This window comes from Sus scrofa, chromosome 1 (genome assembly GCF_000003025.6).
Source record: "Sus scrofa isolate TJ Tabasco breed Duroc chromosome 1, Sscrofa11.1, whole genome shotgun sequence".
In the NCBI taxonomy this organism is placed as follows: Eukaryota; Metazoa; Chordata; class Mammalia; order Artiodactyla; family Suidae; genus Sus; species Sus scrofa.
In genome coordinates this window covers 38,571,179-38,598,811 of record NC_010443.5, presented here as the reverse complement: position 1 = coordinate 38,598,811, position 27,633 = coordinate 38,571,179, and the positions used below count along the sequence as shown (strand labels likewise).

General features: G+C 34.8%; 1 protein-coding gene across 19 annotated transcripts in view; it reads left to right on the top strand.

Moving 5' to 3' along the window:
• NKAIN2 (sodium/potassium transporting ATPase interacting 2) overlaps positions 1 to 27,633 on the top strand; it is a 1,025,964-nt gene that overhangs the window by 441,404 nt on the left and 556,927 nt on the right. The window lies entirely within an intron of this gene.

Below are 27,633 nucleotides of genomic sequence, written 5' to 3'. Positions count from 1 at the left end.
TAGGTCACAGATGCAGCTCGGATCTGGCGTTACTATGGCTCTGGCGTAGGCCAGTGGCTGTAGCTCCAATTAGACCTCTAGTCTGGGAACCTCCATATGCTGCAGGTGTGGCACTAAAAAGGACAAAAGAGAAAAAAAATATATTAACACAAACTTCAGAATAGTTGTTACCTGAAGCAGGAAGATGAGATAATAAAATGGGAGTAGCACGTGGGGGCTTCTGAGTTACTGGCCATAATCTGTTTCTTAGTCTTAAACGGTGTATTTATTATTTTTAAATATTCATATATACTTTATATTCATGCATAAGGAACTTACGTCTAATTCATTACTAAGCATGTACTAAAGGAATTTAGATATGTAGTACTTTCTAAATTTATCCTAGATTAGGATGGAAGAAGAGTCTATTGCTTTTCTTCACTCTTCGCTATTAGTGATTAAAAGCAGAATCTCAGAAACTCTGGGTTCAGTTTATTACCTTTGTTACTTTTGGCAAGTTACTTAGGCTTTCTGCACTTCAGTAACCTTATCTCTAAACTAGAGATAATATAGTACGTAATTCATGAGGTTGCTATGAGGATTATATCAATTCATATATGTAAATGCTAAGAAAAATGCCTGACACAGAGCAGCAGCCATATACAAAAAGGTAAACGAAAATTATGAAGGTAAATACATTTGTCTTCCTTCTTGCAGCTTTGTGTTTACTTCTCAAAATCTATGGGACAATAAAGATAGTGAAAATATCAAGAGATGTTTTGATTGGTTATCCATGGAACTTAAAGTCAAATTGTTGTTGAATTGGCATTTTTACAATACTGAATTTTGCAGTTCGTGAATATGGTCTATCCCTGTATTTTAGGCATTTCTCTTAGACATGGTTATGAATTTCTAAATTCATTGCTATTGGGAATACATATTTAATCAAAATGGTGTTTTTAATTGCTTTTCGTTGCTAAATATAAATAAAGCAAATTTACTAACCTCACAATCTCATTCTATCAATTATCTATAGATTTGTTTTCTCTCTTCTGAATAAAAAAAAAAAATGCCTTTAGCAAATAGCGATACTATCATTTTCCCCAAATGAAGAAATGGAAAACATAATTTGGGGAAAGAGTTGTATCTTTAGAGTATTCTCTGACAGAATAAAGATTCAATATTGGCACATCTAGGATAGTTTGTTAGTTTGAAGGCTGTTTTAACTTCTCCCTAATGCAGTAGTCCTCTACTTCTTATGGTGAGAGGTGAACACAAGTGTGTGTTGTTCACATCATTAGTATTATTTACTTTGAGAATCAGAAGCAAAACTTCTCTTCTCCCTAATAGCATTTATCATATAATTTGCATGATAAACGGTGGAGGCTGTCTGAAAGATTGCAATAGCATGCCTGTTTTCTTCCAGCATATGTTGACATCTCACTCTATGAGAATGGAATTGTCATTTCTTTCCATATCATCTTTTCTAGACTGTCTGTTGTTTATGTGTAGCTGTGACTTTGTAAAAGGTTCTGCTTTCAATTGAGATAATTTTCCCCATCTGGCAGTCTCCCTCCTGTTTTGTTATATATAGCTAATGTCAGAGGGCATCCCTGTGAGATAAACATCTGCCGAATATTGTTCTGTTTTATAAAAATATTGCTTTTAGGAAATGGTGAATTCTTTTCTTATTTTTAGGGGATTAGAGAATGTAGCAACAATGTATATATTGACTTACACTTCTTTTCTTTTGTGGTGGGCTTTTATGTATTCCATTATAAAAGATAAAACAATGGGCGTTTTCAAAAAGTATGATGCTATGACAAATATAGCTATGGTGCAACCAAAGAGAATGATTTGGAACATGAAGAAGTCCTATATGGAGGTGTTGGAAGACTTTTTACATTACTTTATCATTAAGTGGACATTGCAAGCAGATGCAATTTCCTGCTAAACACTGCTGCTCTCCATCCTTGAGTATTGGTATTAGAAAGATTACAAGTAGATGGTAAAATACTTTAACAAAAAAGCAGTACAAAACAATAGTGCAACCTAACATATGCCTCATGTCTTCATGAAAATCTAATTATTACTCTAATGTAGTCACCTCTATTTATAGTCAGCTTTTGATTGTGCTTAATAGACTTCTTGTTCCTCTGTCTTCATCCTCACACTGAATGGAATTCTCTAAAATTGAAGCCAGCTGAGGAATTAGACCCCTTGGCTCTGAGAGTGAACTAGAAGGGTCCAGTTATCTGAACAGCTATTCCTGTTCAATTGCGTCATTGTGTTGCCCTCCAGTATGATAATTGCTCAGACCACATTGTGGCTCATTTCTTTATAATGCCCATAAGAGTGCTTTTTCAAGGGAAGGAATTGCATATTTTAGTGCTGTGATAAAATGCAAGAAGACATGCTGCTGTAATGCGGTTGGCCCCATCTTGTGTACAGCTATAAGTGTTTGTATTTATGACAGCCATTTCTCACTTGTATATTTGGGAAATGTTGAAATGTTTATGTGCTCATGTACCAGCATTTGTGATTTTTCCATATTCTGCTAAGGATAAAGGACACTTGTTTAGTTTCAAACATTTACTTGAATACTGTTAACCTTGGGGTGGAGGGAAGGCAATGTGGTTGACTATACCCTCACTCTGGAAAGAGAATATGCATGTTAATTCATGCTGATATTTTGAAAAAGTCACAGCTGTTGAATAACCATGTTATCCTTCCATCTTGCAGAGGATGCTACATTTTCATGCATTCAGTCATGGAGCAATGGAAGGAAAGCCTCCATTTCAGAAATTCTTTGTGAAGGGAAAATAGGAGAAAGGGAGGCTCACCTGTGAATACTAAGTGAGAGAAAGCCATCACAGTCAGTGATCAGAATGTCCATAGTTCTCTGTGTTTATTCCTGATGCCCAAAACAAACCACATAGAACACTATTTGATCAAACCGTTAAACTGAAACCATCACCTGAGCCATAGTCAGTTATAGCACATGTGCATTAAAATATACTCTCACTTGTCCTTTGCTTTAGAAAACCAACAGTCTCTATTCTGTTTTCCCTATATCTACCCATGTAATTAACAGTGTGTGGTCCTGATGTCTTTTGGGCATCATTTCTTTGCTCAGTCTGCTGCTCTTCAAAACCTTTAATAGTCATAAATGAGCAGCATCACCTTCTTTGGGAGCTCCTCTCTATTGAACAAATGGATATGGAATAAAATGTTCATTTCAGATATCTAATTAAATCATCCTTTCACAAGCGTGGTTACCCTTTGGAGTGTTGACATGCTACTCTAGTCTCAACAAGTCATTTGGCAAAAAGGAAACTTTAACCCTTGGGCTCTGAGATCATCATCTGGGTGATATACTTTGAAGGTAGGGAGATGTTGCTGCAACAAAAATCCAAAAGGTCTTTACCCACAGATAGAGGTCACAGATTTATCTCAGGAAAACTGCATTGGTTTCTGATGAAGGGTGATTTTCTTCACATATTTCTGTGAAAAATGAGATAGTGCAGAGAGCCCTTGCCTGTCTATGTATAATTCATAGCCTTGCTGGAGAATTTGAGGCAGTCTGATCAATCTTAAATGTAACCAGCCACCTTTGCCATTTCAGAGCCCATTGAAAGGTAACTCAGGAACCAGATGGAAACTGACAATCATTAATACGTTTATGTAATCCATACCACTACTAGAAAAAGAGAAAGAGAAAAAAAGCATACAGTCCTAAATCTTACAGCCACATACCAGAGGAGTATTTACCCTAATAGCTTAGTATGGCTATTAAGAGTATATAGTCTTGAAGTTCAGAAAATCTTGATGTCAAATATCTCCTCTAATGTTTCATTTTGTGCAATTGAAATATCTGTGCCTCAGTTTCTTCATCTAGGCAACAGCTATTAATAGCCTACATTTTAAGATTCTTGAAGAATAAAGTAGGATAAGTATTCCAAATTCCTCATACATTTTAAACATTAATAAATGTTAGCAAATAGAATTTATATGTGGATGAATCAAGAGAATAGAATTCATCTTCACATTATTTTTCCATATTGCCTTTCCTCCTGGGATAAACATTGTCTCATTAGCATTCTTTTCTTGATAAAAAGTTGCATGAAAAACAATACACAGCAGCCTATAAAAGCAACAATTTTTTTTTTTTTAGAAGTGAGCAATAAAACCTTGTGCCTGAGATGGCCTATGCTTTTCTCTTAGGCTGTGTCACTGAATGAATTTCCTTTCCAAAAGATCACTTTCCACATCCCTGATCAGGCTGGTCATCCAAAAAATCCAGTCCATGGGTCAAAACAGATGACCAACGAATTTTGAGCTAATGTTTTTTTATCACCTCTATCATGCTGTAGTCCACTAGCCAAAGGGTAAAACATACTCTGTGAATCTCAGCCCTCAAGTCTGGGTTGCCCTTGCATGCTGTTTTTGAAAATGCTCCATTGACAGAAACCCCTAACTGAAGAAGCCACGTTCCAGGTCTGTGGTTTACAATTTGCTTCAGCGATCAGGCTGCCCAAACTTCCTACAGCTCTTATGGTCTCAGAGTATGGCATTTCCCTTTGCAAATCACCCACATCCCCAGAACTAATTCATTCATCCAGTATTTCCAGAACAATGAATTTTCTCTTGGATTATACCACATTTAATTGGAGTCTTCATGATTATAATATTAGAAATTATTAGCGTAAATGAACATCTTAATTTTCCTAAACCATTAATAGAAGTCCATTTCAAATGAAATGTGATTGATATAAGCAAGAATGTTCTGCTCTTATTTCCCAGATATAAGAGAAAATTATTTGAAATATTGTCCAAATAAAACCTAGCACTCATCTTAAAGCACCCACAAGGTGCCAGCATTCTTCCATGTGCCTGATTTAGGTTTATTCATTTAATTCTCAAACTATCTAATGAAGCAGGTGCTACTGTGACACTCTTGTAGGGATTATAAAAACCTGAATGTAGACAAAGAATTTAAAATGGTCAGTTACAGTTGCTAAACAGCAAAGCTGGCAACATGTCCCCAAAGTTGGTCCTCACGTAACTCTATGCATTTGCATATTTGCATTATTTGGCTGTTTCATCATGCCTTATTTCAAAAAGTAGTGAAGGATAAGAACTTGCATTAGAAATGGGATCTTTATTCATTCTTTCATTTTTTGCTGCAAGCATTAGGTCAATGCAAAAATATCCAATGATTGAAGTCATGATTTTTTAAAAGGCTGTATTTTCTTAGCTTCTTGTTCCAGTGCATCCAGGTAACCATGGAAAACAAAAATAATAACTCAAAACTATGTAGTATCTAACGGTATAAAATTAACAATACTCGAAGCTGTGTGTTGCAGAGATTAAGAACATAACTTTCAACCAGTTAGACCTTTAGGCGAGGTACTTAACCTCTCTGGGCACCAATTTTATCAACTGTAAACTAGAAAGAAAAATAATAGTTCCCCCTATATAGAATTGTTTCCAGATGGAAATAAAATACTGCACATGTAGCAGGTGTGGAAATCAGGTAGATGTGGGATCTATACTTTCTACAAAAGACAAAACAAAACCAACAAAAACCTGAATTTCTGTTTTGAATTTTTATTCTTAACTGGTGGAAAATTTAAACTAGTCATTTGTGTTCTCCCCTCCATGCATTCTGGTCAGGGCTGCAGTGTGTTTTGTAGTGCCAAGGTACATTGAGAGCAGTGGTCATTCCTCTCATGATATTCAACATGTAATTAGAATAATCAGATAGTTTACACTTTCTCAATTTTCTATAAAGTACTTTGCAAACCCTGCTTAGAGCTGAGTCTTCAAGCCAGATCAAGGCTCCTGAGCCCAACTATACATGTAGAGCTACTGCTGTGGGGAGGGGAGAGGGGGGGTAAGAGAGGGGTGCTCACTTCCAATCCATGAGTCCTCATGTCCCACGGAGGCATCCATTATCCACGTACACCTGTCTCTTCCGATCTACTAGCTCTCTGTCATTTCCTCTTCGGTCTTACCACATTTCCATTGTCATTGTGCAGCCTTCTCTCAGAGATCTCTCTCACTCTGTGGCTTCCCCCATCACAGATGAAAACACTTTCTAGTCTGTGATGGTGGTGGTATGTATATCTGTAGGGCAGGATGAAAGGAACCTAATCCTCATGAATTCCCTGTCTTATAAGGACGCAGTCTTTTGAACACAGTCTCAAGTATTTCACTGGCTAGTTCTAATCTTTTTCATACATCTCCCTGCAGCAATGATGAAAGTACCCATTAGTAGGTGAATGGAAGGGATGTCTAAAGAGAAAAATAAAATAGAGGAAGAAAAGCAATACAAATAAAACATAATTACTTAATATTACCAAAAGGTTTAGCCTAAATATATCAGTATTCAATAAACTATTGCTATGGTTATTACTAGTCTTGCTGTCATTGTCATCATCATCATCATCATTATTATTATTATTTGCTTTTTAGGGCTACATCCATGGCATACAGAAGTTCCCAGGCTAGGGGTTGAATCTGAGCTGCAGCTCTTGGCCTATACCATAGCCACAGCAGTGCAGAATCTGAGCTGCATCTGTGACTTACATCACAGCTCGGGCCAATGTCAGATCCTTAACCGACTGAGTAAGACCAGGGTTCGAACCTGTATCCTCATGGATACTAGTCGAGTTCATTTCTGCTGAGCCACAACAGGAACTCCCTGTCATTGTCATTATTGATAATAAGTAAAGAAATAAAACAGAGGCACTACAGACCAGAAGACAGAAGAACATGTGCCTTTAATACAATGCCCAAGGCAGAGTGGGCCTGCCATAATTCTTGAAGGGTAACTGATACCAGGAGCATGATTATGGTAACTTTTGACTACCCACACCCATGCCTGAGGTGGGCGTCTCCCTCTAGACATCTCTGCCCTCTTCCCTTTCATAATTCCTCAAGCTTATACACAAATACAGTTTTGTGGGTCTGTTCTATGGATAAGATATCTTCATGCTGAGGGATTTCTGCTTTCTTACAAAGTATAGGATAGATTAGATTAATGACTAATATTCTTATTGATTCTCATTTTTTTAAAAAAAATAGCCAATCAAGTAATTAGGAATAATTATACAGCTAGTCAGAGATAGAACAGCATCTATAAATCATTATAGCAGTGAGTACCTTTCCTAATTTTTAACACTTGTTATTTCAAAAAGATATTTGATTACATTATTGAGACACATTCTGTCCTTCAGGAATATGTATTGAGCACCTACAGTGGGTCAAGCACTGTTCTGGGCACTGAGTGTATTTTAGTCAACCAAAGAGAAAATCTCAGCCCTTGTGGGGCTCACATTCTAGTGGGGAAGACAGGAAATAAACAGGACTAAAAGGTAACTTACCTAATTTGTTAGAGAGTGGTAAGTGCTAAGGAGCAATAATAATACAGAAGTGGGAGGTTTGGAAGACATGGTGGGTATGCAATTGTTATGGTTAGATAAAGTGACTAGAGAGTTCTGAATGAGAAGATGACTTTGAGTGAATAACTGAAAGAAATAAGGGAGTGAGCCACATGGGTGTCTGGGCAGAGAAAGGTAGAACGTGTAAAAGCACTGAAGCAGGAGGAATTTGCTGTATTCAAGAATCAGCAAGGAGCCCAGTGTGCCTTCAGAGGAGTGAGTTCAGGGAGAATTAGAGGAGGTGAAGTCCAAGAGGTGAGAAGTGGGTACTGAGCCAGATAATGGAGGGACTCAGGCCATTACATTTACTCAGATGGGAAGCCTTTGGAGAATTGTGAGCAGAGGGGTGGATGATCTTGAGTATATTTTAAGTTGATCACGGCGGCTTTTGTCTTGAAAAGAGACTGGAAGGGAACAAGGGCATGTAGAAATTCTCTAATTTATGAGCCATTATAGAGTACATTTTAATGGAGTGGAGACTCATTGAATTCTGATTCTATAAATTCTCCCTTAACTGCCATCTGAGAACTTTGTGGAGTGAAATTCTAACTTTTACATTTGTAACTACTTCTAATCAATACTCAGTGATTGTGCAGAGGGGTAGTAAGTGTGAGGTGCAATTCTTGGCACTGAGAGTGACACTCTTATGAACCCAAAAGGACTGTCCTCAAGAAATTCATATTTCAGAATACATGATAGATACAAAGGGGCAGGCTTGCAGAACATTGATAGAAAAGAAAATTTACAAGGTTTGGCTGCTGTGCTGTGGTTGTTCTGGGCTCTGCCAAAAACTCTTGGGCTGCAAATGTCATCTATAAATATTGTAGATATGAGAAATATCCAAATAAATCTGTGGCCCCATAGTCTTGTTTCATTTCCCTTTGCTTTCTTTCTTTTTTTTTTTTTTTTCCTTCTCTCCCCTCATGTCTCTTCATTGTGATGGGAAACTAAGCATGTTGACATCTATTGTTGGGAACATTAATTGAGGATTTTTCCAAATCACTAAATTTGCAAATGACTAGCCGTTTCCCATTTGAGATGATCAGGGTGTGGATACTTCAATAGGGCTTGTTACCATGGCTTTACATCTTTGTATCTCTCAGATCATGATGGAACTACCTTAGTAACAACTTGTCATAGTTATCACGAAGTGGGTGGATGGTAGCTGAGATGGAGTGTGTTCTACTTTATTAGGAATTGAGGTTTAAATGGTAATTTGAAGGGGGTATCCTTACTCTTGATACTCTCTTTTTTCTTCCTCAGCCCAGGCTAAGTGTCCCTCTTCTGTGACCACTTAATACCCTGTGAATAACTGTGTTAGTGGAAAGTATCAAAAGTACCTGGGAAAGGGTCTGCGCCATGTCTTTGAGGGCAGGGGTATGAGTGTTTTATTCCTGCTTAAACCCATTGCAGTACCTGACAGATATAAGTGTTTCATAAATATTTGTTGAATTAAACTGTTGATTTGGGTGCTAATATGATACTTAAATGAGCCTCATAGGGAAAACAAATTGCATTGAAATAAATGCTTTTGAAAGCCATGTATTTGTCAGCTATTAGGCATTTATCACCCAAGGTTATATCAAAGTCCACTCTCATTCTGGAGGGAGAGAGACCTTAAAACTCATAATTAGGACACAATGAAATGTGACCATAACCAAGTTTAGTCTGAGAGATAGCTGAGGGGAGGGCTACTAGACTCTTGAGACTGAAACAGGGTTTACTAGAAAAGTTTGATTAGTATCTTGAAGAGTGAGTATGGCTTGTCTGGTGAAAAAATAGGAAGTCCATTATAGGAAATGTGCATGGGATAGAGAAAACTCTAGAAGTATGAGATAAAATGTATTGTCGATTTCTAAGATAACGTTGAGGCTGTGTTTGTGAGCTTATTGGGCAAGTGGAATGAGAACTTCATCCAGAAGCTAAAGGATATTATATATGTGACAATGGATTTTGGTGTATATCTAGTGAGAACAGAGTGCAAGTTTAAAGAAATAATGGGTTATGACTGTATTTTAGAGAAGTCATTTTGGTGTTATATGGAGGATGGATTAGAAAAGGAAGACCCAATACTAAGAGACCAGTTTAGTTAATAACAAACTATGATGGATATCATACAGTGTGATGATGTGGTTGGAAATGTAAACTCCGGTTCCAGAATATCTGGATTTGACTTATAGTCTTCATGACTTTGTGCAAGTTATTTAACCAGCCAGTACTTTACTTTTCTTATTTATAAAATAGGCATATAGGGAGTTCCCATTGTGGCGCAGCGGAAATGAATCCGACTGGTATCCATGAGGATATGGGTTTGATTCCTGGCCTCACTCAGTGGGTTGGGGACCCGGTGTTGCCATGAGCAGTGGTATAGCTCGCAGATGCAGCTCAGATCCTACGTTTCTGTGGCTGAAACCTACATATAGGGATGTTATAGATATTAAATTAAGTAATGCCTATAAAGTGTATGAAACATAGTTACCACATAAGTTCTCTTTCTTATCACTCATATCTCATTCAAACACCATAAAAACTCTATAAGATGCATTGTTTGAACCCATTTTACAAATATGAATACTGAGGCTTCTCGAATATAAGTTACTATGCTGATTAATCACTGCATTTCATATATTTACATATTAAATACATATTCAACATGTCATAAGACAATGAATGAAATAAAAGCTTACTGTTTATTAATATCTATTATGGATTTTGAATCTGCTTGGCTTATTAAAGTCATGCAGTAATGAAATTCTCATTCTTTTTAGGTTTGCTGTGATCTCAGGAGGTTAGGATAGAACTGAAGCGACCATGTGGCATATTTAAAAAATAGTTTTTGCCACTAGAAAGCTGAAGAGTATAGACTCTAAACAATAGAATTTGTTCATTGACCTTACTCTGCAGAGACAACCCTCATCTGCCTAACTTGGTACCAATATTTCACCTGTCCATTGAAGAGACATTCTGTAGACTGTTAGTTTCACATATGGTCATATTCATACATTTTAGAAAATTGCATTTCTTATCAAGAAGAAAATAAAATTCATCATGTGGTTAATTCCTAGCCTTCTATCAAACTAACAGTCCAGATAAGGTCAACATCATGACTGGTGTATAAATCATTGTCATCTATCCTGCAATGTCTGTTTTTTTCCATTCGTTTATTGTAACAGGTGACAGTACCATCTGCCAGCTTAACAAATGTTGTATATCCCCCATGATTCTTTTAAAACATGGAACTCTTTGTCATACTTCTCATCTGATAGGCACAGTATTACTTGATCAATAATGAAATTCAAATTTGAGAAGCATCTATGCTTAATAAAGTGATTCATGGTGGGTGACGGTTATTGTTTCTGAGATGCACACAACAGAAAATGTAGTAGTCAGTTGCATTTTCAGAAGTGTTTAGAAGGAGCTGATAAAAATCTGTCTTTGTATAGGATGAAGGAAAGAGACCACCTCATAGAAAGAACCTAACTACCTCTTAATATTTCTTTTAGCCTTTGAAGTTATAAGTTCAATGTATTGCCTTTCCCCAACGCATACGGGTTCAAGGCATCTGAGCTTCAGAGTAATTTCTTTCAGTTTTTGGAATATCAGTGTATATGTGTAGCAGGGACAAGTGGTATGAGAAGCTATTCAAAATTGGAGAATTATATTAAAAGTTATACATCTGACTTTTATTTAATATCAGCCTGTTTAAACTCTCAGGTCATAAATTTCAGTTTCTAGTAATGTAGATGCCACGTCTCAGTATCTCTCCTATAATCACCCATACCATGGCTTCTGTCAGGGCCAAGTCTGGGAAATCTCTTACTCAACTCAAGCTCTAAAACATTAATGGGACAGTGCTTATAATGATGAGCCACAGTTGGAAAATATTAAAAAAAATACACATCAAACTTTCATTATTACTTTTACTATTGATTAGAGGCTATTAACTTTTACTTTATATATTTCCAAATTCTACTTTGATTTTTGTGTGCAATCATGAATTAGTTTTCTAATTATAAGTCTAATATAGAAAAAAATCTATAGTTATTCCAACCAGCCATTTGCTTCTGATGAAATTGCTCTGTAAAATAGATATAAAACCTCCTATATCACTAAATCTCCATTACATTGTAGAATGTGAAAACTGAAATTAGGCAGTAACCTTCGAATGAGATTGAACTCCAGTGAGAATGGAGGCTGAATAGCAGGGTGGGATCCCTTAGCATTTTTGCCCTTTTCGAATGTTGATAAATGATTTTAATTTTTCAGTTTTTCAGCTTTATTGAGGTATAATTAAGTGAAAAAACTGTACGTATTTAAGGGGAACAACATGTTATTTTGTTTTAAGTATACCTTGTGTCATGGTTACTGCAGTCAAGTTAATTAATATGCCATGGCATCACATAGTTAACCATTTGACCTCATGTGGTTGTCATTTGGTGAATTCTTGAATAGTTCCAGCATCGAAGTAAAGATTTTGTTTTGGGTTGCTATTTTAAAAATATATAATTTCTATAATGTTTGCTAATGTTTAAAATCAATAATGTTTGGGCTTTTGTTGTGTGCTAGCTTTGTGTGCTAGCTTTATCCTTGGGGAGTAAGATACTGTTCCAGGCCTAAATATATTTAGAGTCTAGGTACATATCATGCCATAGTTTATATTTTATAATTTACATGATCTGTTTGTTTACAGAAGTCATTGCATAAATGTCATTGTTTTATACAGTCAAGCCCACATCCAAAATATGTGGACATATAGATCACATGTATATTCTATACATAGAAAGAGACATGGATTATATACATGTAGATAATAAAAATAAATCTGGAGAAATAAATCTCCAGATTTATATGGAAATAAATGTATGTATGTATAGATGTCCAGAATTCATTAAATATATATATCTCTCTCTCCAGATTTATGGAGATTTATATGGAAATAAAGGTATATATATATAGATATATAGATATATAGATGTCCAGGATCCATTAAAATCTATAGTGTTTGATTTCATTCAAAATGCTAAAATTATTAGAAAGATTATAGTTTTCATTCTGTTAAACTTTATATCATATCTCTGTTTTAGGTTTATGTTTTTGAATTCTCAAGAAATACTTCAACCATGAGTATTTCCAAGACTATAAACAACCTTTGAACATTTTTTTTTTTTGTCTTTTTAGGGCTGCACCCATGGCATATGGAGTTTCCCAGGCTAAGGATCTAATTGGAACTATTGCTGCCGGCCTATGGCACAGCCACAGCAGTGCCAGATCTGAGCCACATCTGTGACCTATACCACAGCTCACAGCAACGCCGGATCCTTAACCCACTGAGTGAGGCCAGGGATCAAACCCGCAACCTCACGGTTCTTAGTCGGATTCATTTCTGCTGTGGCACGACGGAAACTGCAAACTTTGAACATCTTATAATTAAAGAATTACTGTCTTAGACATATTTAAATACAAATCCAATATTTTCTTATTTATTTCCATATTGTTATACGTCAAATTAGGTCAGTGAATTCCATGCAGGACTTCTAGCACATAACATTACTGTAAACATACCCAATTTTAGAGTATAATTCAAACTTAGAACTTTCAGAATGGATACATTGAAAGAGATATCCTAAAATTGTCAATATATTTTGAAATAAGATAACAGAGGGGAGTTCAGGCAATTTTGCTGCCTTTTATCAAAAGGCCTATGATTATTTTCTTACAGAAAAACCATCAATGCAAGTAATTAGTAGATTGTGCTTTACTGACCAGGCTGCTTTCTAATTCCCACCATGATGCTGCTTGATTCTCTGCATTTACGGGACTATAATTACATATGAGGGTTTAGACTTCGCAGGCCGGCTAGGTAATCAGCCTTCTTAGAACAACTAGGAATAGTAAAGTGTCAGGAGAGTGCAGCTCCTTGGTGATGTCACATCAGTAAAAGCTACTCTATAAGAAAGCAGTTGAGATTGTGACTAATGGTAGACTTGGCAGAACTCAGCTGGAGCCTAAGAACTGCAGTCTGGAACCGAGGTCTGGGACTGATGTTGCTTCCTTCAAAGTGGAATGTGATGGTCAGTCAAGCAAATTAAGCCAGTTAGAATTAAAGGCAACAAAACAAACAATCGCCACAAACTCTGAGATTAAAAAGATAAGGTAGCAGGAAACAGCATCATTTTAAGACTTGTTTACAATTTTTGTTTTGTCAACTTGATTGTACACATGTGAAACAAAATACTTTTTTGAGTTATTTAAAGTAATATGTTTTGTAAACCTAATCATAACCTATGAACCATAACACCTGTAATGATAATACCAGAATAAATGAATTCCAGAACTAGTAATACCTGTGAACCATAATATCTGTTTAAAGATTTTAATTGACAATTTCTTAGAAATTTTCTCTTTACATTTCTGAGTATGATCTCTCCATCAGATAAAATTCTATGTATATAGCTGAGACATGGCTGGCTTCTCACAGTATTTATGTAAGGGTATCTGTCTGTCTGTCTGTCTCTCATACATATTTATATAGATATATATCTATATTTTTTTTACTTTGATATTTTCTCCTAATTCTGTTAAATTGGATAGCTTTGGACTGTTTTTCAAGAAGTTAAAAATATACGTTTAATTGAACTTTTTGCCAATAACATTTCACTAATTTGGGAAAATCTCTCCCCAAGACATGTAACAGATTGAAACAGAGATAGAAGTAATTCTTGAGGTATCAGACCCTTATACATATTAAAGTTTCTTAAACACTGTTTAGCATAGGGAGGTAATACAATATCGAGGAGAGAGTATGGACGTTAATGATCAGATGTAGCTTCAAATCCCACCTCTACTGCTTACTTTTCTTAGCAAGATATTTAATCTTCAGATTAGTCAATTACTCATCTGTCAAATGGGGATTTTAATATCTATCTTGTATGTTTAGGCAATTAAATGAGATATTGATAGTATCTGATAGGTGATATGTATTTGTATATTTGTATATAATGTATGAATTTGTATATGTATAAACACAATTTATTATTCTTGACCTTAATTACCGTATCATTAATATATAAGGGAAAAGACTATTTAATCCTTTTGAAGCCTTCCTTTCTCTTCTATGGTTATCATATTGAAAAGTTATGAAACTTCAGGAGTTCCCTTCATGGCTTAGCAATTAACCATCCTGACTAGGATCCATGAAAATGCAGATTTGATCCCTGACCTCACTCAGTGGATTAAGGATCCGTCATTGCTGTGAATGGTGGTGTAGGTTGCAGACGTGGCTTGGATCTCAAGTTGCTGTGCCTCTGGCATAGGCCAGCGGCTACAGCTCCTATTGGACCCCTAGCCTGGGAACCTCCATATGCAACAGATGCAGCCCTAAAAAGACAAAAAGAAAAAAAAAAGAAGAAAAAAGAAACTGCATGCTTCTCCACTTACATCAATGAGTAAATCATCAGTGAGAAAATCAATAAGGCAACATAGAACTTAGAAGACACATTACATTAGATGTACTTTATGTATAAAAAACACATACCTCTCAGATGAACATGGAATATTCTCCGGGATAGGTCACATGTTAGGTTGCAAAGAATTTTCAATAAATTCAAGAAGATTGAGGTCATAATAAGTATCCTCTCCTACCTTACGGTGTGAAACTATAAATCAATCATAAGGGGAAAAAAAACCAGGAAGAACAAAAGCATGGAGATTAAATAATATGATACTGAACAATCAGATGAATTATTGAATAAATCAAGGGAGAAATAAATACCTATAGACAAATGAAAATAGAAATATGGGATGTAGCAAAAGTGTTTCTAAGAGGGAAGTTCATAGAATTATAGGCCTACCCGAAGAAACAAGAAAAACCCAAATACACAATCTAACTTTATATCTCAAGAAATGAGTAAAAGAAGAATAAATGGATTCCAGACTAGTAAAAGGAAGGATATAAACATCAGAGCAGATATAAATGAAATATAAACTAAAAAACAAAAGAGAAAAGATCAGTGAAACCAAGAGCTGATTCTTCAAAAAAATAAACAAAATTGACAAAAAGAGAAAGTTCAAATAAAATCAGAAATGAAAGAGAAGTTACAACTGATACAATAAAAAATATACACCGATTGAACAACCTAGAAGAAATGGATACATTCCTAGAAACATTTAATCTTATAAGACTGAATCATGAAGAAGTAGAAAATCTGAGTAGATTGATTTACTGAAAGAAGATTGAAACAGTAATTTTAAAAAAGTCTCCCATGAAACAAAAGCCCAGGATGAGATGGTTCACTGGTGAATTCTGCAAAGTATTCAATGAAGATTTAATAACTATCCCTCTCCAACTCTTCCCAAAAATTGAAAAAAGGAAGACTTCCAAGCACGTTTTACAAAGCCAGCATTATGCTGATAACAAAACCAAACAAGGACAACACACACACAAAAAAAGAAGAATTACAGACCAACACCCTTGATTAACATAAATGCAAAAATCCTCAACAAAAATGCTCAGTAAATAAATCCAAAAATACATTAAAATGGTCACATACCACAAAAATCCTTAACAAAAATGCTCAGTAAATTACATCCAAAAATACATTAAAAGGATTTATGCAAGGATGGCTAAACATCTGCAAATCAATCAGTATGATATATGACATTAACAAAATGAAGGCAATACATCATACCATCATCTCAATGATGATCAGAAAATTATTTGTCAAAATTCAACATTAATTTCTGATAAAAACTTTCAACAAAGTGGGCATAGAGGAAATACATCACAATATAATAAAGCCCATATAAGACAAACCAGCAGCTAATATCATATTCAATGGTGAAAAGCTAAAAGCTTTTCCTCTAAGATCAGGAGCAAAACAAGAGTGTCCACTCTCATCACTTTTATTCAAAATAGTGTTAGGAGTTCTATCCACAGCAATTGGGTAAGAAAATAAATAAATAAAAGTCATCAAATAAGAAAGGAAGAAGAAAACCATCACTATTTGAAAATGCAGATGACATATATATTAGAGAACTTTAAAGATTTTACCAAAAAGCTGTTATAAGTGAATTATTAAAGTAGCAGGATACAAAATCAATATGCAGAAACCAGTGGCATTTTTATACACCAATAATGAAAGACAAATTAAGAAAACAATTGCATTTATAATTGCATCAAAAAATAAAATACCTGGGGATAAATTTAATCCAGGAGATGAAATACCTGTACATTGAAAACTCAAAGGTACAACCACTATGGAGAACAGTATAGAGGTACCTTAGAAAAGTATGCATAGAACTACCATATGACCCAGCAATCCCACTCTTGGGCATCTATCCAGACAAAACTTTTCTCAAAAAAGACACACACACCCGTGTGCTCAATGCAGCATATTCACAATACCCAAGACATAGAAACAACCCAAATGTCTATCAACAGGTGATTGGATTAGGAAGATGTGGTATATATACACAATGGAATACTACTCAGCCATAAAAAAGAACAAAATAATGCCATTTGCAGCAACCTGGATGGAACTAGGACTCTCGTACTGAGTAAAATAAGTCAGAAAGAGAAAGACAAATATCATATTATATCACTTATATCTGGAATCTAATATAAGGCACAAATGAACATTTCCACAGAAAAGAAAATCTTGGACTTGGAGAATAGACTTGTGGTTGATGGGGGGATGGGGGGGGAAGGAAGGAGTGGGATGGATTGGGAGTTTGGGATTAATAGATGCAGACTATTGCCTTTGGAATGGATTAGCAATGAGATCCTGCTGTATAGCACTGAGGACTATGTCTAGCCATTTATGATGGAGCATGATAAAGTGAGAAAAAAGAACGTATACATATATGTTTATGTATAACTAGGTCACCATGCTTTACAGTAGAAAAAAAAATAATGTATTGGGGAAGTAAATAAAAAAATAAAAAAGAAAATAAACTCTAAGACATTGTTGAAAGAAATCAAAGATACAAATAAATAGATATTCCACACTCATGGATTAGAAGAATTAATATTGTTAAAATATCCTTACCAACCAAGGCAATCAACAGATTCAGTACAATCTCTATCAAAATTCCAACAGCATATTTTACGGAACTAGAACAAATAATTCTAAAATTTGTATGGAACAACCAAAGATATTAAATAACCAAAACAATTATGATAAAGAAGGCAAAGCTGGAGTTATTTTGCCTCCTGATTGCAAACTACACTACAAAGCTAAAGTAATATAAGCAGTATGGTACTAGTACAGAAACAGAGACACATCAATGGAACAGAATTGAAAGACCAAAATTAAAGCTACATACATATGATCAATTGATTTATGACAAAGAAGTAAATAATATACCATGGAGAAAGGAGAATCTCTTCAATAAATTGTGTTGGGAAAACTGGATAACCAATGCAAAAAGAATGGAACTACACCCCTATTGTTCACTATAAATAGACATTAAATCAAAATTGATTAAATATGTCAATGTAAAACCTGAAATAATAAAATTCCTATAAGAAAACATAGATAGTGACCTCATTGTCATCAGTCTTAGCAATGTTTTTGTGGATCTGACTCCAAAGGCAAGGAAAACAATAGCAAAATTAACAAATGGGACTTTATGAAACTAGGAAGCTTGTGCCCAGTGATGGGTACCATCACCATCAGAATGAAAAGGCAATCTAATGAATATGAGCAGTTATTTGAAAATCATTTATCAGCTAAGGGGTTAGTATTCAAAATATATGTAAAACTCAAACTACTCAAGAGCAACCAAAAAAACCTGATTAAAAATGGGCATAGGATCTGAATATATATTTTTCTAAAAAGTACACACAGATAGCTAATGGGCACATGAAAAGAAGTTCAACATCACTAATTATTAGGGAAATGCAAATCAAGACCATGATGTATCACCTCACACCTGTTAGGATGACTATTATTTAAAAGACATGAAATAGCAATTGTTGGAGGAAAGGAAACCATCATATATTGTTGGTGAGACGGTAAGTTGGTGCAATCACTATTTAAAATAGTATGGAAATTCCTCAAAAGTTAAGAATGAAACCACCAAGTGATCCAGCTAGTCCATTTCTGGCTGTTTGTCCTAATAACATGGAAACAGCAATTTGAAAAGATATATTCATCCTTATGTCCATTGTAAAATTATTTACAATACCCAAGAAATGGAAAGGGCCTAAGTGTCCATAGATGGATGAATACATAAAGAAGGTGGTGGTGGTGGTGTGTGTGTGTGTGTGTGTGTTTGTGTGTGTGTAAAATGGTATACTACTCAGCTACAAAAAAAAAGAATAAAATCTTGCCATTTGCAACAACATGGATAGACCTTGAGGATATTATGCTAAGTGAACTAAGTCCGAAAAAGGCAAGTATCATGTATCACTCATATGTGGAATCTAAATAAAACAAATGAACAAAAAAAAGTAAAACAAAAACAAACTCATAGATGCAGAGAACAGATTAGTCGTTTCTGGAAGGGAAGGGGGCTGGGAGTGTGGGTGAAAGGAGTGAAAGGGCAAATGGGTCATATGCTTATGGATGGTAACAGATTTGTGATAGTGATCACTTTGAAGTGTATATAGGTGTCAAATTATAGTGTTGTATACCTGAAAATTCATACTAAAGACAAAATGAAAAAACAAAAAAAAAGTTTAATTATAAGGGGATTATGTGAAGATAGTATGGATATTTCAGCATTCTTTGAAACTTCCAACTTTAGAGAAAGAAAATGTTAAATCTCAGGAACCCTTGCCAACAAACAAATCTTTATGATATATTTTGAAAAGGTTAAAATTATTGTCAGAACTGTGAAAAACAATACAGTTCTGGAACCTGATAGTTTTTTCTGCTGAGATTGTCAAGTACTGAGCAAATGAATTTAGAGTCCTGATGAAATAGTTATTTATGGATGTAAGAACAAGGATTGATAACTTTTAAAAAGTCAAAACTATTTTCATGAAGGAAGTTGAGAATGCTTATTGTTTCCATTCTTCTGGCTTCCCTTTGCTCTAAAGTATGAGATGTTGGTACAAATTTATATTTCCTAAACAATATCATGAATTAGGCTCTAGAGAATGATATGAATCCTCTAGATGATGGTGTAATGCAGTGGGTAAATTATTTTATACACAGAATTACAAGAAATATGTTGGGAACCAGATACAATATAACCTTCTCTTTAGATATTGGGTCAGTTAATCAAAAAAAATTTTAAGACAATGGGTATGTTATTTATTTTATACACAGAATTACAAGAAATATGTTGGATACTAGATACAATATGACCTTCTCTTAGATATTGGGTCAATAAAAGTGACACATATGTAACTGACCTGTTTTATTTTAATTCAAACAGTAAAAGACTCTTAATGTAAGACTAAAGACTTGCTTTGTGTGTGGAATCAGTAGCTGACATTTTCTTTTATACATAAAAAATTCATAATTTATTGTCTGTGTTTTTTTTTTTTAATCCCCCACCTTTCCCCTTTGTTTTCAAGTCTGTGAGTCTGTTTTATAAATAAGTTCATTTGTATCTTTTTTTTTTTTTTTTTGGTCTTTTTGCCATTTCTTGGTCCACTCCCGTGGCAAATGGAGGTTCCCAGCCTAGGGGTCCAGTCGGAGCTATAGCTGCCGGCCTACACCAGAGCCACAGCAACGTGGGATCCGAGCTGCGTCTACAACCTACACCACAGCTCACGGCAGCACTGGATCCTTAACCCACTAAGCAAGGCCAGGGATTAAACCCACAACCTCATGGTTCCTACTTGGATTTGTTAACCACTGAGCCACAACGGGAATTCCCTGTATCATTTTTTTAGATTGCACATATAAGTGATGTCATATGATATTTGTTTTTCTCTATCTGACTTTCTTCACTCAGTATGATAACCTCTAGGTCCATCCATATTGCTGCAAATGGAATTATCTCATTCTTTTTGTGGCTGAGTCATATTCCATTCCATATATGTACCACATCTTCTTTATCCATTCCTCTGTTGATGGACATTTAGGTTGCTTCCATGTCTTGGCTATTGTAAATAGTGCTGCAGTGAGCATTGGAGTACATGTATTTTTTCAGATTATGGTTTTCTCCAGGTATATGCCCAGGAGTGTGATTGCTGGATCATATGGTAGTTCTATTTTAGTTTTTTGAGGACCCTCCATACACTCTCTATGGGTTTTATGTATTGGTTTCTTTACAGTGGAGTAAGAAGTTAAAGACTCATAAAATAATTTGGGAAAAGATTCCTTTTAGATTTTATCATTGTTTTTCCAACTATCCTTTATAAATTTACTTTTATGCCTTTATGTAGACTTTATGCAGTCTTTCTAAGTTGAATTTATTTTTTATTTTAAAAAAAATCTATATTTTGCAATCATTAGTTAATTGTGTATATAATATTTAAATTGCATAATGATACGTGTAACAATTGTCACAACCAGGTTTGAATTTGTGTTTACAACAGACACTGTATAAACATGTAATTCTCATGATAGGAGCAAACACATGCAGGCATGACTTAAAATTGTATACAATTCAACTAATCAGAGCAGCACATGGAAGTAGTCTAAGTCTATTATTTATGATCAGGTTTTACTGAACTTCTATTGCTTGATATTGAACTCAAGACTTCAGTAGAATTTTCATATTTATAAATAGTCATTTGCTTTGGAAAGACCATTAATTAAATTAGACCACTTATAGAGATATAGCATCCTAAATTTCTGTCTAGATAGTAGCACTACTTGAGAGGTATCTCTAATGTAGTCCCCATTGCCTGTGGAATGGAAATGCATATCACTGGGAGAGAGAAAACATAGCATTGCAAGAATATGGTACCATGCTGAGGGCTATGTCATGTTGGGAAAAAAATTCTATTACTTAAATTTGTATTAGGTGGTGTAGGTTTCCTCAACTTATTAATGAAGCCACTGAAAAGAAATGGTATGATGAATTCATTAAATTTTTAAAAATATTTGTGAAACAAAATATAGCAAAGTATGTATAATACATAAATATGTTTATATCTATAACAATAAATGCATAACATCAAATATGCATGTATTCTATATATGCACGAATTATATATACATAGGTATTTTCAATATCACATGGGAGATCCTATGATTGTCATCCAAAACTTGGACTCTGGACAAATCAGCTTCACTAGTAGCCCTGTTAATTTGGGCAAATTAACCTCTTTTCTCTGCTTTATTTTTCTCATCTTTAAAATGAAGATATCATTATCTACCTCATTAAATATACTCTTATTTGGAAAATGCTTGGAATAGTTCTATGAGTAGTAACTCTAGTACCGAAAATATGTGTTCAGGACAGAGAAATCATGTGTGTGACTTAGGAGTGCCTGTAATGCTTTTTGAATTTTTAAGTTTCAAGTATGAAATACATTTCATGGCTTGACAGAATTTGTCATTTTCAGCCTGTGCCAGTTATCTATGCTACATTAATGGGGTCAATGGTAGAACTCCTAAAGCTGATAGAGAATATCATCTCTTATTACATTCAACCAGGGACAGCCACAGACAACTTCTGTCAACAGGAAAACAAATATTATGACTGCCTCTTTTTCGGAAGAGCATCTCCATATCTGTGTTGAATTCAATAATATGGTTATTTTAAAGGGCACAGAAGACATGGTATTTACCAAGCCAGAAATAGCATACCTCATGACAAATTCTAAAATGTGCCTGTAGCCATCTGAAATGCTATTCTCTTGTACTCCTACTTGCAATTTCTGATATAACCCACTACCACAGTGACTGCCAGTATATGGCAGTGATCTTGATAACATTTCTGCTTTCATTTCAACTCTTGATTGGCCTTTAGCAGTCAGAGTAAGTGAGGCTGTCATTCCATCTCCCATCCTTATGAAATTGAATTTTATGAAAGAGACGTAACCTAGAGTTTGAGAGGTTTGATTGACATCTTCCACATGCCTCCTCTCGGTAGTCAAAGAAATAGTACACTGAAGCCTCTGCTGATGCCTTCCTTTAAGTAGGGGAAGAGCAGATGGGAGGGAAAGAGACAGAGAAGACACCTTGTTTTGAATTCACACACACAAAAAAATCTTTACCAAGATACACAAATATTTATTAGGACCAAAACTGAAAGCTGCCTAGACATTGCTTCTCTGATAATGATATATGAGGAATGTTTTTGAACTCTTTATCAGCTCTTCAGAAAAAAAAATGTATTATCTGCATTTTTACCTAGTTGACAAATTTCAAATTCTCCAGATGGCAGCTTTAATATGTTTAATATGATTGTGCTGTTAAAAAATAGCAATAGAGTTTTCTCTCGAGAAAGTCATTTGCTATGAGAAAGCGATACCATATGATACATGAAAATAAGAACATTGCAAGCTATTTTTATCATTTCATTTTCACTGAGCTCTTGATGAATAAAAAATCAGTAGTGAACAAATAAATGATACTGATGATGAACTTAAGCAACTTATTTGCCCTATTCCTAAAGTCCATTATTAAAATAGTCAATTCATCCCACATCTGTTTCATTGTGTGTTAATAAGATTACAATATTTTTTGTTTGTATATTCTTGTACATGAGCAATAGGTGATTTGGAAATGAGTCAGAAGCAGATAATATAGCTCCATATCAGGGGTGTCATTTGAATAGCTACCCCTGGGCCCTCTTGAGAGTTTTGAGAATTTCTTCCTTAAGAACCATTTTAGGTATTAGCATATCTCATTGTAGGAGACTAATTCTGCCAGACAACGTGAAAATTGTCTGATTCATCTTGCCACCTATTCCCAGTCCTATATCTCATGAGTGCTCAGTGCTTTGCATTGCTCAATACACGTAATACACCACCAATTCTTGTGGCATGCATAGCCTAAAAGTCCATGGCCAAGGTCTTCTGAACACTGGACATCTTCCCCCTATACTGTGAATATTTAAACTATTTGTGCAGTAGCTGGACCCTGAATCAGTTCAGATTTTGTCTTGGAGATACTGGAAATGCAAAGTCAAATGGATGCATTACACTTCTGAACTCATACCCATCATGTACATTGAGTGAGCCAGGAAAACTGGCTAGAACAGCTGTCATCTTGATGTGTTCTGATTCTTCTGGAAGTTATATTTCCACCGAGTAAAATTATAGATTCAGTGGAAAAATCAAAACAGTGATCCCGCTAACAAGAGGACCTGGACTGTGATCTTTTTAGCTCATTTCATAAGCACATAGGGATACTTTAAACTTAATTTATGAGAGTTTGGTTACTAAGGTATGAAACCATTTCATAGCACAACTCCAGATAACTGTCATTTTGTTGTAACATTACAGGATTATCATTTTTTTTAACTACATCAATTGAATACATTTTCACCTTATTTTCAAAAAGTTTCTCTCTTAATTGCAAACGTCTGTAGAATGCATCATGTGGTTTGTAGTAATAGAGTAATGGTAATAATGATAGTTATTTTGTGGGGTTATCAAAATGATTATGTGAGTTTACAAAATATAGAGCTATATATGAAAGTAGTTAATAGTGGAATCGCCACTGTATCTCAGCTGTAACAAACCCGACTAGTATCCATGACGATGTGGGTTTGAGCCCTCATTCAGTGGATTAAGGATCCAGCATTGCCATGAACTGGTGTAGGTTGGATGTGCCTTGGATCCTGAGTGGCTGTGGCTGTGGCTGTGGCATAGGCCCCTAGCCTGGGAACTTCCATATGCCTCGGATGTGCCCTAAAAAACAAACAAGTTATTTTTTGGATTTTTTGTAACAAAACCAAGAATCTCTTATGATTACATGTTAAATTAGAAAAGCATTTGGTAGTAAAGCATAATCAATGCCACTTAAATTTTTTGAAATCAACAACACAAAGTTCTAGTATATTTAGTTGTAAATTATTTGTGATTGGAAACATGAACATTGATGTTAGAATGACTAGAGTTCGGTCTCAGCTCTACAATCATGATCTTGAACAAGGGATCTATTTTCTCATCTATTTAGTAAAGATAGTGGCACATAATCCTTGTAGAATATTATTTAAAAGTAACATTAACTTACTCTATGAAAGTGCTTATCAGATTGCCTGGGCTCTAGTAAATATTCAATGAATTTTGAATAATTATTATACCAGAATCCAAACACACTCTTTATTCAGTCAGAGAAAAGAGATTTATGTTATTATAAAGAGATATTATTTTTAAGCTCTATTACTAAAAATCAAATAACATTTAGTGATTACACACACACACTCACACATACATACTCAGAAACACACTTGGCATATGAATGCACAGATCAAGTGATCATTTGACTTGGTAAGCTGACTTGGTAAGTAACAACCAAACAATATTTATCTGTGCTCTAGTGTTAACTTGTGCTACTTTTTCAGAAAACTATTTTCTGTTTTTTAAAATCTAGTATAATATGCTAGTCATCAATTTGTCTTTTGATAGCATGAATGTTCATTATGAAATGGTTATAAATTGCTATGCAGAATGAACAGCTGTGAGAAATAAATGATTCTGTTATCACAACAACTAGAATGTTAGCTGGCATATTTAGAATTATATATAAGTGGGATTATTATACAAAATAGTGGGAAAGGTCCTAAAATACACTATTTGATTCTTACATGATCAATTAAATAACCCTATTAATTCAACCTCAGAAATATGTGACTGACTCTGCATTTCAACAAAAATCTGTTAAAAATACCAAGTATTGTGTTTCAGTAATGCAGCTTATAAGAAAATTTACTTTCGTAAAAAACATAAACACCTGTTTTTATTTAGTTTTCTTGAGCTAATGCCAAATCTTTACTATGCTTTGCTATATGAGCAAATATTTTTTTAAAATACATGTTGATTTTTATCACATTTGAAAATAGAATGGTGGAAAATATCAGGAAATGATGTTTCAACCTTTTTTTTTTTAGCATACCACAAGAATACTACAATAGATTACATATATGGAGTGTTAATTAGGCAGGAAAATATTCATTAAGAAAGATGTCTATAAATAAGTAAGGTTATCCATGTCTGCCATGCTATTATTTGTATTTGTGACCAATGGAATGAGAAACATGTGATCATCTCTAACTGAAGTATTTTGTCAACAATATTAGTCTGGAGTGACATTTGTACTAAAATCCAGTATCCCAACTTGTTTTGTATGTTGAAATGTTAATAATAGAAGACATTTTAGAAACCAACCTGGGCATTTTAATAAATATTCTATATACATTATTACTTTTACCTTCATTAAAATTGTAGGAGCTATGTACTACACTGTCTCTATTTTATAGATGAAGAAATGACATTAGGTTACCTCTTCAGGTAACAGGTGAGGTAGGTTTCAAACATTTTTTCTAATTTTAAAACTTGAGTTCTAAGCCACTGTGACACATTGATTTCTATGATAATTAGAATCATTGGGGCCAGAAATCTTTTTGGTGGTATTTTTGTTTGATGTTTTTGGTCTTACTTTTAAAGAAATGCAGTCATGTGAAAGGAGAAAGAAAATCCTTGGTTCAATTGAATTAGGGTAAATTGTTTTTTTTTTTTTTTGTCTTTTTGCCTTTTTCTGAGGCTACTCCCGTGGCTTATGGAGATTCCCAGGCTACGGAGCTAATCGGAAACATAGCTGCCGGCCTACGCCAGAGCCACAGCAATGCAGGATCCAAGCCGCGTCTGCAACCTATGCCACAGCTCACAGCAACGCTGGATCCTTATCCCACTGAGCAAGGCCAGGGATTGAACCCGCAACCTCATGGTTCCTAGTGGGATTCGTTAACCACTGTGCCATGACGGGAACTCCAAATTGTTTTTTTGTATGTGACCCATTTTTACCAAACACTTTACAATTTCATTTTGTACCCTTTACTGAGCAAATACATAAAAATCAGTACACATAAACAAAAATACCCACACATATACACACAATTGAATAATTCCAGTTACCTAAGAGTGACTTAAATTCTTCAAGTAAAACCCTGTGCTTGGTTTTATCCATATCTTACATTGGTGATCATTGAAGATCCTACTTCAGGTTTATTCTATTTCATATATGAATCAAGTCACTTGGTGAAGTAAAAGATATTTGGTTCTAATATATCACCTGTGTGTGTTTAAAAACTAACATGTATATTCTCACCTATCTTCTTTTGAAGTTTAATTGATTTACAATGTTGATAATTTCTGCTGTACAATAAAGTAATTCAGTTATACATACACACACATCCATTCTTTTTCAGATTTTTTCCTATATAGATTATCAGAGAATATTGGGTAAATTTCCCTGTGCTATGTAGCAGGTCCCTACTGGCCAGTCATTTCATATGCCACAGTGTGCATATGCCAACCCAAATCCCCAGTCCATCCCTCCCACCCAGCACCTGTCCCCCTTGGTAACCATAAATTTGTTTTCAAAGTCTGTGAGTCTGTATCTGTTCTGAAAATAAGTTCATTTGTATCCACTTTAGATTCTACATATGTTATATGATTTTTGTCATTCACTATCAAACTTCACTTAGTAGGGTAATTTCTAGGTTCATCCATGTTGCCACAAATGACATTATTTCATTCTTTTTTTGGCTGAGTAATATTCCATTGTATACGTACACCATTTCTTCTTTATCCATTCCTCTGCTGATGGACATTTAGATTGCTTACATGTCTTGGCTATTGTAAACAGTGCTGCAATGAACATTGGGGTGCCCATGCCTTTTCAAATTATGATTTTCTCTTGATAGATGCCCAGGAGTTGGATTGCTGGATTATATGGTAATTTTATTTTTAGTTTTTAGAAGAAAGCTTCATACTGGTCTCCATAGAAGTTGCACCAGTATACACAAGGAAGCATACCCACCAATTCTGTAGGAAATTTCCCTTTTCTCTGCACCCTCTCCAGTATTTATTGTTTGTACACTTTTTGAGGATGGCCATTCTGACCAGTGTGAGGTGATACCTCATTGAAGTTTTGATTTGCATTTCTATAATAAATTGCAGTTTTCAGCAACTTATCATGTGTTTTGGGATCATCTGCATGTCTTCTTTGGAGATATGTCTATTTAGATCTTCTAACCATTTTTTGATTGGGTTGTTTGTTTTTTTGATATTGAGCTATGTGAGTTGTTTGCGTATTTTAGAGATTAGTCCCCTGTCAGTCACTTCATTTGC